This window comes from Pelobates fuscus, chromosome 3 (genome assembly GCF_036172605.1).
Source record: "Pelobates fuscus isolate aPelFus1 chromosome 3, aPelFus1.pri, whole genome shotgun sequence".
In the NCBI taxonomy this organism is placed as follows: domain Eukaryota; kingdom Metazoa; phylum Chordata; class Amphibia; order Anura; family Pelobatidae; genus Pelobates; species Pelobates fuscus.
Window position 1 is genome coordinate 217,537,688 of NC_086319.1, and position 12,835 is coordinate 217,550,522.

Here is a 12,835-nt window from a genome sequence, read left to right on the forward strand (position 1 = left end):
TACAAAAGGCAACAAACCTTCTTTCTCCACAAAATACTTCCCACCCTCCACCCTGCTTTAACAGCAGTTATAAAGCTGCCCACAGCGCCTACAGGTGAGGCTAATGACCTTGTTAGGCAGTGAGCCAGAAGTCCTCAGAAAACCTGGGCTGGACTCATGCACAGCCACTCTGACAGTGCGTGGAGAATCGGCCCACCCTGCTCTTCTGAATACTCCACCCCAGGGACCCAAATAACAACATAGAAAAAAACCTACATTTAAACTTAACTTTCCCTGGGGCTGCATGTGCTTACCCACATGTCAGGATCAGGGCATGACAACCATAACGGTTGTCCTGGGCCCGGCGGTCCTGGGGGGCCCGAGCCCCACATTCATTATGTGCACACATATATATATATATATATATATATATAGCGATTTTCGCTATATATATGTGCACAGAGGACACCCTGCTACCTGTACATTCCAGAGGGGGGCCCAGCAGCACACTCTGTCCTCCTTACCAGCTGCTCTCTGTCTAACTTTCCTGCGCCCTGCGGCCGCCAGAGCGTTGCCACGGGTTACTACGGCAACGCTTCGCACAGCACGCAGGCCTGTCTCGCGAGAGTTAGTCAGAGAGGAGCTGGAAAGGAAGACAGTGTGTGCTGCTGGGCCCCCTCTTCAATGTACCGTGGCTGGCTCCCTCCACCTTGCCACTGGACCAACAGGGAATGTGATCTCCACGGTAAGAACCAGGGAGGGGGGAATAAAATTGAAATATACACACACACAAAAAAAGAAATACTCCCTTCCCCCCTATTTTACACATACACTGAATCCTTACAAGCACACTCTGCACTACACACACACTACATTCACTAAACACACTCTGCACTACATATACACTACATTTACTAAACACACTCTGCACTACATATACACTACATTTACTAAACACACTCTGCACTTACTACAAACACTACATTTACTAAACACACTCTGCACTACACACACACACACTACATTCACTAAACACACTTTGCTCTACACACACACACACTACATTCACTATACACATTTTGCACTACACACACACGCGCATACTACATTCACTAAACACACTCTGCACTACACATACTCACACTACATTCACTATACACACGTTTCACTCACTACACACTACATTTACTAAACATGCTCGGCACTACACACACACACACTACATTCACTAAACCCACTTTGCATTACACACAAACACACACTGCATTCACTATACACACGTTGCACTCACTACAAACAAAACATTTACTAAACACACTTTGCACTCACTACATGCTCTATACCCACTACATTCACTATACACACTACATCCACTACAAAAACACACACTCTGCATTCACTATACACACCTACATTCACTACACACACACACTCTGCATCTACTGCATGCATACAAATATTACATACATTAAAAAAACGTACAATCTGCATCCACTATACACACTGCATCCATGACACACATACTGCATCCACTACACACATTCTACATCCACTATACACACTGCATCCATGACACACATTCTACATCCACTATACACACAAACACACTTCATCCTTGTGGGCGGACTCGGGGCTGTCCCCTGGGGCCCAGATCTTGAGCTTTGTCAGGGGCCCTAAAATTTCTGATGGCAGCTCTGTTTAAGGGGAACCTGGGTGGGCGGGAAGTGGTGAGGGTTGTTGGATTTGCTGCATGATGTTAAATGCAGGGCTCCACTGAGTGTAAGATGAGGCCTGAAGGACAGATATCGAACAGTTTTAGGTAGGTATTTACAGATGGGAGAAGGGGAGGGAGCAGGGTAGATTAGCCATGTGTTCTATACTATTGAAAAGTTTAACACCCAAAATATTAATAACTGTCTATATGAAATATTGGTCAGAAACATTAAATGACAATAATAAAAGCTGCATGCACAGAAAATTACAGTGGCAAACTACAGGTATAAATGTTAATAAGGCTATAGTAACACATGATAATATTGTAGCAATGCAAGAATAAATGAAATGGAGTATCTTCCAAGCTTCAGTCAGTAACTGAGGGTTGTTGGATTTGCTGCAGGATGTTAAATGCAGTGCTCCACTGAGTATGAATGTGAGATGAGGCCTGGGGTTTGTTAGACTTGCCGCAGGATGTTAAATGCAGTACTCAATTGCTAGGGTCCAGGCAACTTGATTAAAAATATAATGTACTGACTCTCCAGTTTTCTTATTCTAGAATTGTGCCCAATACTTTAAATAGAGCTTTTACATTGTTTTTGCAAAGCAGGTGGATCACTCATCACCGGTGGTTTTCTCATACTCATTATTACTGATTTATGTATCCTCCACAAATATTCTAAGTATGGAATGGTTGAATTTGCTTCACGAAAGAAATGCAGAATTAACATCAATTTTAAAGTGAAAGTCACTTTTCCATGCTCGTGCTTTTCCACTCATGATTTTGCCTGTCTCCACTTAGTGTAATTTACTAGTGGAATCTTGTGCAGGCTTTGCCTCATGCCCCAGACCCATTATGGGCATGTGTTGGGGTAATTATGGCATTCCCCAATCCCACAAACCAGTATTGGGGAATGAATTGGTGGGGAGCTCTGTTCCCCACATCTTCCATAAATAATCCCTCACCTGAAACCTACTTGGTTTATTTGTATGAACTGATTAGATTGAAACAAATTTCGTATCTAAAAAGCTTGCTTAAAAAGGAAAAGCCCTTTGGATTCATACGTTAGACACTATATTATGGCCCAAGGGTCTCAATAGGGAATTTTCTCTCACCTCTTTTTTGTGATCCTTTATATTTCTTCTGGAATCTGATTATTTTTCCTTTCTACTTTTTAGTGTGTTTGACTGAGAAGTCTTACCCCCTTTTCGTGTCCACCAGGATCATGGCGGCTTCACATAGGGAGAATTTGACTCATCAGATAGCACAGCATCCATTTTCCTATATTATTCATATACTGTACATGACTTGTTTCGGGATGATAAATATAAATATATTTATTTTGTATAAATACTAAGATAATGTCTTGTTGACAATGTATCAGATAAGTTGTGATTTAAGTTTACTGGAATATAACTTTTATATTGATGCACTGTGTCTTTAACATTAAGTCATATTACCCTATGCCTTGTCAAATTCCATGTCATGTATTCCAACATTCAGTCTTACTGCTTTATGCTTTGACAAACTCCATGTCCTATTTTACTACTCCTATTATGTATGTCATTGAGATACATGTGTTTTTATTTTCATTGATTAATTAATTGTGGGGTTAAATTTGCACGTTTGCAGTTTGTTTTCCACATGCATGATTAAGGCTCTGCTGAGCTGAAACATTGCACCTTCTGTGGGGTGGTTCACACGTTAATAAAAAAAACATCATCCTTACTATTGGAGTGTTGCCTGCGTTTACTCTACTGGAACACTTTACCGGTGGATTCAGCGATGTCCGCCTAACATGGAGCACCTCCGCTGTGGATAGCCGGAACATTTACACAGTACCTGTGTGCAGGGTTTTCTGTTTACTTGACACACAGTTGCAGTCACACACACAGGCAGTCATTTACACAGTTACAGTCACACACACAGTTAAAGTCACACATACTCACTTTGACATGCACACCACTGCTGATGACATGACAAGTCCCCTCTCTGTCCCTGCTCCCTCCTACATAGCTGGTCTGCCTTTAAATGCCCAGTTCAAATAGTTTTTCCAGTCTGTCCCTAGTCCCCTCTGTCAGGGGACATACTAGGTATATTTGACAAAAACGGTCCTTAAGGACCTTGGATGTACCCAGTACGTCAGCGGCATTACTAATTACTTAATTTGCCGCCGTACCCCCACCGGCGATCGGAGTTCCTCTTGTTCTGGGGTGGACAGTCTGACAGCCCAGACACTCCACCCCCTTGGCAAATTAGGCCCCTTCGGTCTATGTGATCGCTCTGAAAGAGCGGTCACATGGCCGCAATCGGGGTCCATACTGCTGCCTGCAGGGGGACTGCCTGAACTGACAGGCAGTCTCCCAGCATCTTTAAAATATGTTAATAAGTTATGATATAACGTCATACTAAGTTTTTTGTTTTTTTTTATTAATATTGATACCTATATATCTATATTAATATAAAAATACACTAATGCCTCGTTTCCACTGAGCGGATCGGTTTGGGTTGGTACAGTTTGGAAGGTTTAGAATGGACCAGCCCATTCTGGTGAGTGTTTCCACTGCAAGTCAGACCTTCAGGGCCATGCGGGCTTTAGAAAAAATGCTCTTCCTGTCCACCAATCAATGGATTGTATAGTAGATCCGCCCTAACCAAACCGTTCCATTTTCTATGGCCCTACATCTGAAGCAGGACCCTGAATGGATTGGTACGGTTCGCTTGTATGGACCACTTTCATAATGGAAACACCCAAAATAGCGAACCGTACCGAACTGAACCGAACCGATCCGCTCAGTGGAAACGAGGCATTAGAGTAAAATTACACACATGTATAAAAAAATATATATATGATGTCATACTAAGTATTTTTTTATTATCGATATAGATATATATCGATATAGATATATATATATATATATATCTATATTAATATAAAAATACACTTCGAGTAAAATTACATACATGTGTATATATAATAACTATATATATATAAATATACATATAGTGTGTATATATATATTATAAAATATAAATATTTTTTTTTAACAATAATAAAATTTTACAATAATACAAAAATTTTAAATATATATATCTCGTTAATGCCTAGGTGCCTTTCTCTGGCTATTGATATAAAATACCTTGTAGGAGAGCACTCGCATCGGTCTGCCATACGATTAGCCATCCAGAACAACACTGCTAATACTCCTGTTGCACAACCCATTTTGGAAGCTGGACACACATTACCATCCCTTAAATGTATGGGCATAGATAATGTGCCCATACCAACCAGAGTGGGTGACAGGGACACACGATTATTACAGAGAGAGGCTTATTGGATCCATACTCTGGATACATTGTCCCACATGGACTTAATGAAAAAAATCCACTGTACTGTTATTTATCAAAAAGATAATTATGTTAGAATATACTGTGATAAGTGTAATGATTAGTAACAAGAATTCATGTAAATGATGTGTGCAAATCTGTATTATTTATCTATGAATTGATTAATCCAAATAATTTGATTAAATGATTGGCAAATAGAGCATTTGAATTATCGGTACTTAGTAGGACTAACACTATTGAGATGTAATCTTAACAGGATTTACATACTTAAGAGTATTGATACAATTAATATTGCCACAAAAAGTAACATACATATATTATTGTGTTTAACTGATACTCCCTATCCATGTAAATAAGCACTATCAGATGGCGAGGAAGTCCTTGGTGATGGGAGTTGTATTCCCATGTTGTTTAGGATATTTTTGTTACACGGTTGAGATATGTTGAGATATAAATAATTCCTTTGAAATATTATCCCTTCTAAAAAAAATGTTTATAGACATACATGTGTCTTGTAAGTACCGTAACAATATCCTAACAACAATCTCTTTAATGTGTAAATAGATGTATATATGTTTATGATAGTTGTGCACTTTTTGTATCTACCTAATCATCAACTCCTGTGGAGTATCACATTAATTATTCTGACAACGAGACACGTCATTATGACATCACTTAACCTCATTTTCAATTACCTCACCCTCCAATGAACACTAGATCATTGCATATTTAAATGGTTTTGTAATCACTGTTGAATTGTCTTGATAAAAGTCCAGTGGGACTGAAACGTTGGCACTGCTACTGTGATAATCTGTTGCAGCAATAAATAGCACTATTTCTTTGAATCAAATTGAGTCCTGTGAGTGCTCTCCTACAAGGTATTTTATTTATATATATATATATATATATATATATATATATATATATATATATATATATATATAATGTGTGTAAATATTAGATATATACATATATTATATCTATGTATAATATGTATATACATACCTGATATATAACGTCAGACAGTGTATGGTTTTTATTCTAACTGTATTTTGAGATATATATATGTATGTCAGAGCCCCAACAGACACATTAAAGTTTTCCCAGGACTCACAGCCAGCAGGACTTGCAGCACAAATGCTTTATGCTGAGGTAGCATTTCTGTAAAATCTTCACAAGAATATCTGCACTTTTAGTCCTGTTTAACTTACTTTTGCTTTGCTATTTGCCTCCCTCCCCTATAGTCTATCTGCTTAACTGATAACTTTATTTTATTTTTTTGTTAGTGTTTGGTTATTGAACTTGCTGTCCTGTTAATTTATGTCCAACATTTGTTACTTTCACATATTTGAACTCTACCATGCCCTCCTATCTTTAAATCTCAAATGTCTTCTCCTCTGCTTTCTTCCCTTAATTGCCCTCTTTCACTTCAATACCTGCATGTGTCTCTCCACCCATAATTGCAGCACAAAAGCCTTATGCTGAGGTAGCATTTCTTGAAAATATTTCCCACTCTCCCCATGGCACTCTACATTTATAGAACGTTTAAATACCTTGGTTTTCCAAATACAACAATCATGGCTATCTTCTCCTCAGCTATAATACCTCCATTCCAACAACACAGACCAGTTAACCCTTAACCCCTCCACATTCTCCTATGGTTCTTGCTGCCTTTATAATTTCCTCATCTACAACAAAACACTACTTAATGTTCGCTCTACTATTTTTCTGTTTTAAGCTCAACCTCGCTTCTCTCATTACTAAAATCTCTATCTTTCTGCTTACCTGTTCCTACTGACACCATCTTCATTGCTGCTGCTTTACTACCCTCCTCTCTTTGTTCCTCCTATGCACTATACCCTATCGTACCTATCCATCTTTCCCCTCCAACTCCTTGTAAATCTTCAAAATAAAAACATTCAACCAAAACATTTAAATCTTACTTTCTATGCTTCTACTCCTGGCAGCTGGCGATGTCTTTCCAAACCCTGGCCCTGCCTCCACCCACCTTGTGTCCACCCAAGAAACCTCTCCAATCTTATATCAATCCCATGTAACTCTCCCTTTAAGCCCTCCTTCCATTCTGCCCTTTGAAATGTCCTCTGTGTGCAACATAACTAAATCTTCTTCCCTCCATGACTTATTCCTCTCACGCTCCCGTAATTTACTTGCTTTAACTGAAACTTGGCTCTCTCATTCTAACACTGCTATCCCTGCCTAATTATCCTATGGTGGTCTACAGTTTACGCACAACCCAAGACAGTCTGACAGTAAAGGTGGCGGTGTAGGGTTTCTCCTTTCACCCCACTGCTCCTTCAAAACTCTACTTCCCCCTCTCCCCCCCCCCTCAAAATTCACTCGATTTGCTTATTCAAACCCTTCTCTGCTAACATTGATGTTATTTCTCACCCCGTGGTTCCCCTCTCTTCTTCCTTGACCATTTTGCTGCCCGACTACCCTACTTCTTCTCCTCTAATATACCATCCCTAATTCTCGGGGACTTCAATATTCCTATTAACCCACCCCTGACCTCAACAGCCTCTAAACTACTTTCAATTACTTCCTCCCTTCCTTGGGCTATCGCAGTAGGCTAATTCTCCCACCCATGTAGCTGACAATACCCTCTTATGCATGTACAGTGTCTAATATATCCAACAGTCCATTTCCTCTCTGACCACCACCTCTTATCATTTGATCTAGAGTACCCCCTCACCCAACAACCTAAGCCTAACCCCCCTCAACTCAGGAGGATTCTTAATACTATTGCCCTCCAGCACCTGTCAGCTGATATTGATTCACAACTCCTATCCATCCCTTCCCTCTCCTGTTACGCATTGGCTATCTCCACATATAACACTACCCTCATCTCTACCTTGAACGCTGCAGCCTCGCTCCAATCATGCACCTCAAGGAGGACACTTCCCCAGCCATGGCATACTAAATCAACACGCTACCTGCAAAGATGCTCCTGTTGTGCTGAACACTCCTGGAGGAAGTCTCGCACCCAGTCAGCGCAGCCCTTGCCCTCGCCAAATAGTCATACTTTTCCTCTCATTAGTTCATACTCCCGCAATCCCAGGTGTCTCTTTGAGAACTTTAACTCTCTTCTTGCCCTGCTTTGGCCACCCCTCAAACTAACCTTACAGCTGACAGCTTTCCATGCTACTTTGCCGACATGATTGAACAGGTAAGGAAAGAATTCTCCCCACCCTGCCTTTTCTTACCCTTCAGACTTTCTCCCCTGCTACTAAACAAGAGGTGGCTGCAGTTCTCCTTTCCTCTCACCCCACCACTTGCCCGCTTGATCCTGTCCCAGCTCACCTTATCAGATCTTTCTCCTTGTCTTGTGCCTTCCTTAACACACATCTTCAACTCAAAAAGGATATCTTACACGAAGACAGCCTGTCAGGGTACCTGTGGTCTCTACCTCCGAAAGAGGTAGAGACTTAGCTGTTCCTCCATCCAGACGGTCTGATGGCTCCCTTCCCCGCGGTCTATCCGGTCATGCTAGGCCAGCCGCGAGGGAGTGACTGCCTTTTACAGCATCTAGGCAGGAAGTAGTCATCAGGACACTCCCCCGGAACAACCTGTCAGTCAATGGCTGCAGGACCAATCAGGACGCCTTGGAGGCGTGGTTACTGCTCTGAACAGGGTATTTAACAGAGCTTCTTTCATTAGCTCATTGCCCTGTCGTGGTTCTAGCTTGTTCTAGTCACTCAGTGCTTGTGTATTCTATTATTCCCTTTTGGTTTTGACCCGGCTTGTTTACCTTACTCTGCTTATCTCTGTTACCCTTGATTCGGCTTGTCTCTCGCTTACCTGTCTTCTGTTACCCTCGACCTCGGCTTGTCTTTGACCATTCTATACTGTACTACTTACATTAGTCCGGCCATTCTAAGGTCCGGTATACGTATCTGGCTACTGTTTGTACTCTGCGTGTTGGATCCCTGTCCCGATCCTGACACAGCCAAAAGGGTGAAAACCCAGTCCAATCTCAGCAGAAATATAGTAGCCAAAATAACATAACTTTATTGAAATCTATTTAAAAATACTGGGAAAAAACAGTGATAGACAGAATCACATAAGGAGGAACATGTATGGTAGAGAAAATGACAAAAAAAGGCCCTCACAAGAAAAAGAGAGGGGGGAGACAGTATGTACCACCATACATAGCTCAGGGTACAAAGGCAGTAGGAGAAATAAAGGAAAAGGAGAGAAACATACTCCCAACAGATACCTTACTCACTATGCTAACCCACTATCTCTTATGTAACACCTTCGTGGGTGTTCTAATCTAAAGACTGTCTAAACATCTGAAGCCCCAGATACAAAAAAACGCTAAGAAAACATAGGTGCAGAAGTGCTCAAAGCAAAAGTGCTTCAAAACAAGGCTAAACCAGACGTGCGTTTCGGCGTGACCACACGCCATCCTCAGGGGTATCAACAAGGAGGAGAAGCTGTCCCGGCGGTAAATTTATATCCAGAGCTTATTCAAAGCTTATTTCAATCACCTGTGTGCCTGCCAATCCGTGTGCTCAGACGATCCCCGTCATCCCGCGAATGGGGCTGTGGGGGCGTGGTATAACACACCGCAATGCCAACCCACATTACCACGTCATAGGGGGCCGGAGAAAACCGAACACATACAGGATCGAGTATAACCTCTGCCAACCTCTGCCAGTGCACAGAGTGGTATAACACACCGCAATGCCAACCCACATTACCACGTCATAGGTGGCCGGAGAAAACCGAACACATACAGGATCGAGTATACCCTTATACTCGATCCTGTATGTGTTCGGTTTTCTCCGGCCACCTATGACGTGGTAATGTGGGTTGGCATTGCGGTGTGTTATACCACTCTGTGCACTGGCAGAGGTTGGCAGAGTACACGCTGTAGGCCTGACACCCGCTTGGCTATTGTGACACCAGATATGAGTGGCACTGTGCACTGGCAGAGGTTGGCAGAGTACACGCTCTTGGCCTGACACACAGACGCTTGCAGACAACTAACTGCTATTCAATCTATTACAGTGAAAAAAAAAAATTGTTTTTAAATGCACGCTATTGTAACACCAGATATGAGTGGCAATGTGCACTGGCAGAGGTTTGCAGAGTACATGATGTAGGCCTGACACCCGCTTGAAGACAACTAACTGCTATTCAATCTATAACAGTGAAAAAAGGTTTGGGGTTTCTAAATGCACGCTATTGTGAAACCAGACCAGAAATGAGTGGCACTGTGCACAGCCAGAGGTTGCAGAGTACACGCTGTAGGCCTGACACACCCGCTTGAAGACAACTAACTGCTATTCATTCTATAACAGTGAAAAAAGTTTTTTGGTTTTAAATGCACGCTATTGTGACACCAGATATGAGTGGCAATGTGCACTGGCAGATGTTGGCAGAGTACACGCTGTAGGCCTGACCCCGCTTGAAGACAACTAACTGCTATTCAATCTATAACAGTGAAAAAAGTGTTTTGGTTTAAAATGCACGCTATTGTGACACCAGATATGAGTGGCAATGTGCACTGGCAGAGGTTGGCAGAGTACACGCTGTAGGCCTGACACACCCGCTTGAAGACAACTAACTGCTATTCAATCTATAACAGTGAAAAAAGTTTTTTGGTTTTAAATGCACGCTATTGTGACACCAGATATGAGTGGCAATGTGCACTGGCAGAAGTGTTTTACAGTGTTTTTTTTATAAAACAGTGTTTTATAAAACCCATTAACAATTAATCAAATACCATTGAAAAATAAAACAAATAATAAATACATAATTATCAGTGGGTGCTAGTTATTATAGAACTTTTCTTCCAGAGTTTTGCAATCCACTGACTCATTAACTTTATATTATCAGGTCTCCTACTGTTTGTGATGCAACAGTAACAATGACATTGGAGACTCTATTTTGTTCCTATATCTGGGAATCACACACAGTTTGGTCTAATCTAATGGATTTTTAAACAATGCAAATTTCAGTTTGGTGTTTCTCTACTCTGCTAGAATTGGGCTAAAAAAAACCAAAACAACTTATTATGGGTTAAAACTAACCCCAAATGTTTGCATCAATTAACCTAGATGCCCCTGAATTATTGTTTCAAAGATAGCATTATGCGTACTTAGGAGCTGTTTAGAATATATAAGTATAATTAATACAAAGACTGGGAACGTTTATCATTTATTTATATATATATGCATGTATGTATGTATTTATATATGTATTTATTTAAATCTGCAGATGATACTACATTAAAATCTATATTTATATATAATATATATGTGAACATATTTACTATCATTGTTTGGCAATTCTACTAGTAGTTCACAAAGCTGTAGGTAAGTGCTAGTGACTTTAATGTGCATCAAAAGTATGCAACATATAAAAATGTGTTAGTATATTGTATACTTCTAATTATGTACAGGGTCCCCTATACATAATTAGACATGTACACACACATACTTTTTTATAACATGTTTACTTATCTTGACTTTAAAGAACAAAGAATGGAGGAACTAAAGAATATCATACACGCAAACAATGTTATTATGGCATTGGTCAAGCTGTTTCTATTAACTTCAGTGCAGCAGCCTATTCAAGCACTATCACCACTTCAAGATCAGTTCTCTTTTGTATCCGTATGGAATGCTCCAACAGAACTCTGTGCAAAAAAATTTAATATCAATGTTGATTTCAGTTTGTTTTAGATTATAGGAAGTATACTACGGTCTGCGAAAGATCAGAACATCACTATATTCTACAGTGACAGACTGGGTTATTATCCATCAATAAATCCTGAAACAGGAAATGTTTATAATGGAGGTATTCCACAAATGACAAATATGCATCAACATTTAAAGAAGGCCCAGGAGGATATTACAAGTTATATACCATCCGTTACACAGTCTGGCTTGGCGGTGATAGATTGGGAGGATTGGAGGCCTACATGGATCAGAAACTGGGCCTTTAAAGATATATATAGGCGACATTCCATAGAAGTTGCTTTGCAACAAGATTTAGAGCTCCCTGAAAGAAATTTGAAATCAGTTGCTAAAAGATAATTGAACAGGCAGCAATGAACTTAATGCTAAGCACTTTACAACTTGGGAAGTCTCTTAGACCGCAATATTTGTGGGGATTCTACTTATTTCCTAACTGCCAAAACTATGACTACAAAGCGAACAGACAGTTATTCTGGTCATTGCCCAGAGATTGAGAAAATGAGAAATGATGGACTCTACTGGCTATGGAAAGAAAGTACAGCACTTTTTCCAAATATGTACCTGGAATCCGCTTTAAAGTCATCAAGAAAAGCAGCACTTTTTGTTCGCAATCGAATCAAAGAAGCAAAACGAGTTTCTAGATTATCAAACTCTTCATCTACTCTGCCAGTATATATGTACAGCCGTCCTGTATTTACAGATAACACACAGGAGTATCTATCTGAGGTTGGTAAATAATCCTGTAAAATAACTATAATACATGTCAACATTTGGAACGGTTTAGAAGAATTTAAATTGTAATAGCTGATAAATATCTAGATGATCTTTGATGTATTATGCCTCCTTACAGAACTATTTTGGAGTACTTGGCATGTCCAACAAATAGCCCACCACTGGGTCACAGGCCTAGCCCAACAGGGGATCAAAGCATCTCCCCTGGTGGCCCAAAGAGAGAACTGTGACACTCCATCATTGGTCAACCCAGGTCTTCCACCAGCATATCAGAACATTGTCATGGTAACACTAAAACTTTACGTGGGGATGGCTGGAGGAAGCAGAAATCATG

The 12,835-nt window shown here is 40.5% G+C and overlaps 1 pseudogene; it reads left to right on the forward strand.

Annotated features, from left to right (window-relative positions):
- The first annotated feature begins 11,553 nt into the window (after window positions 1-11,553).
- LOC134603692 (hyaluronidase-5-like) lies at window positions 11,554-12,507 on the forward strand (annotated as a pseudogene).
- Window positions 12,508-12,835: the final 328 nt, after the last annotated feature.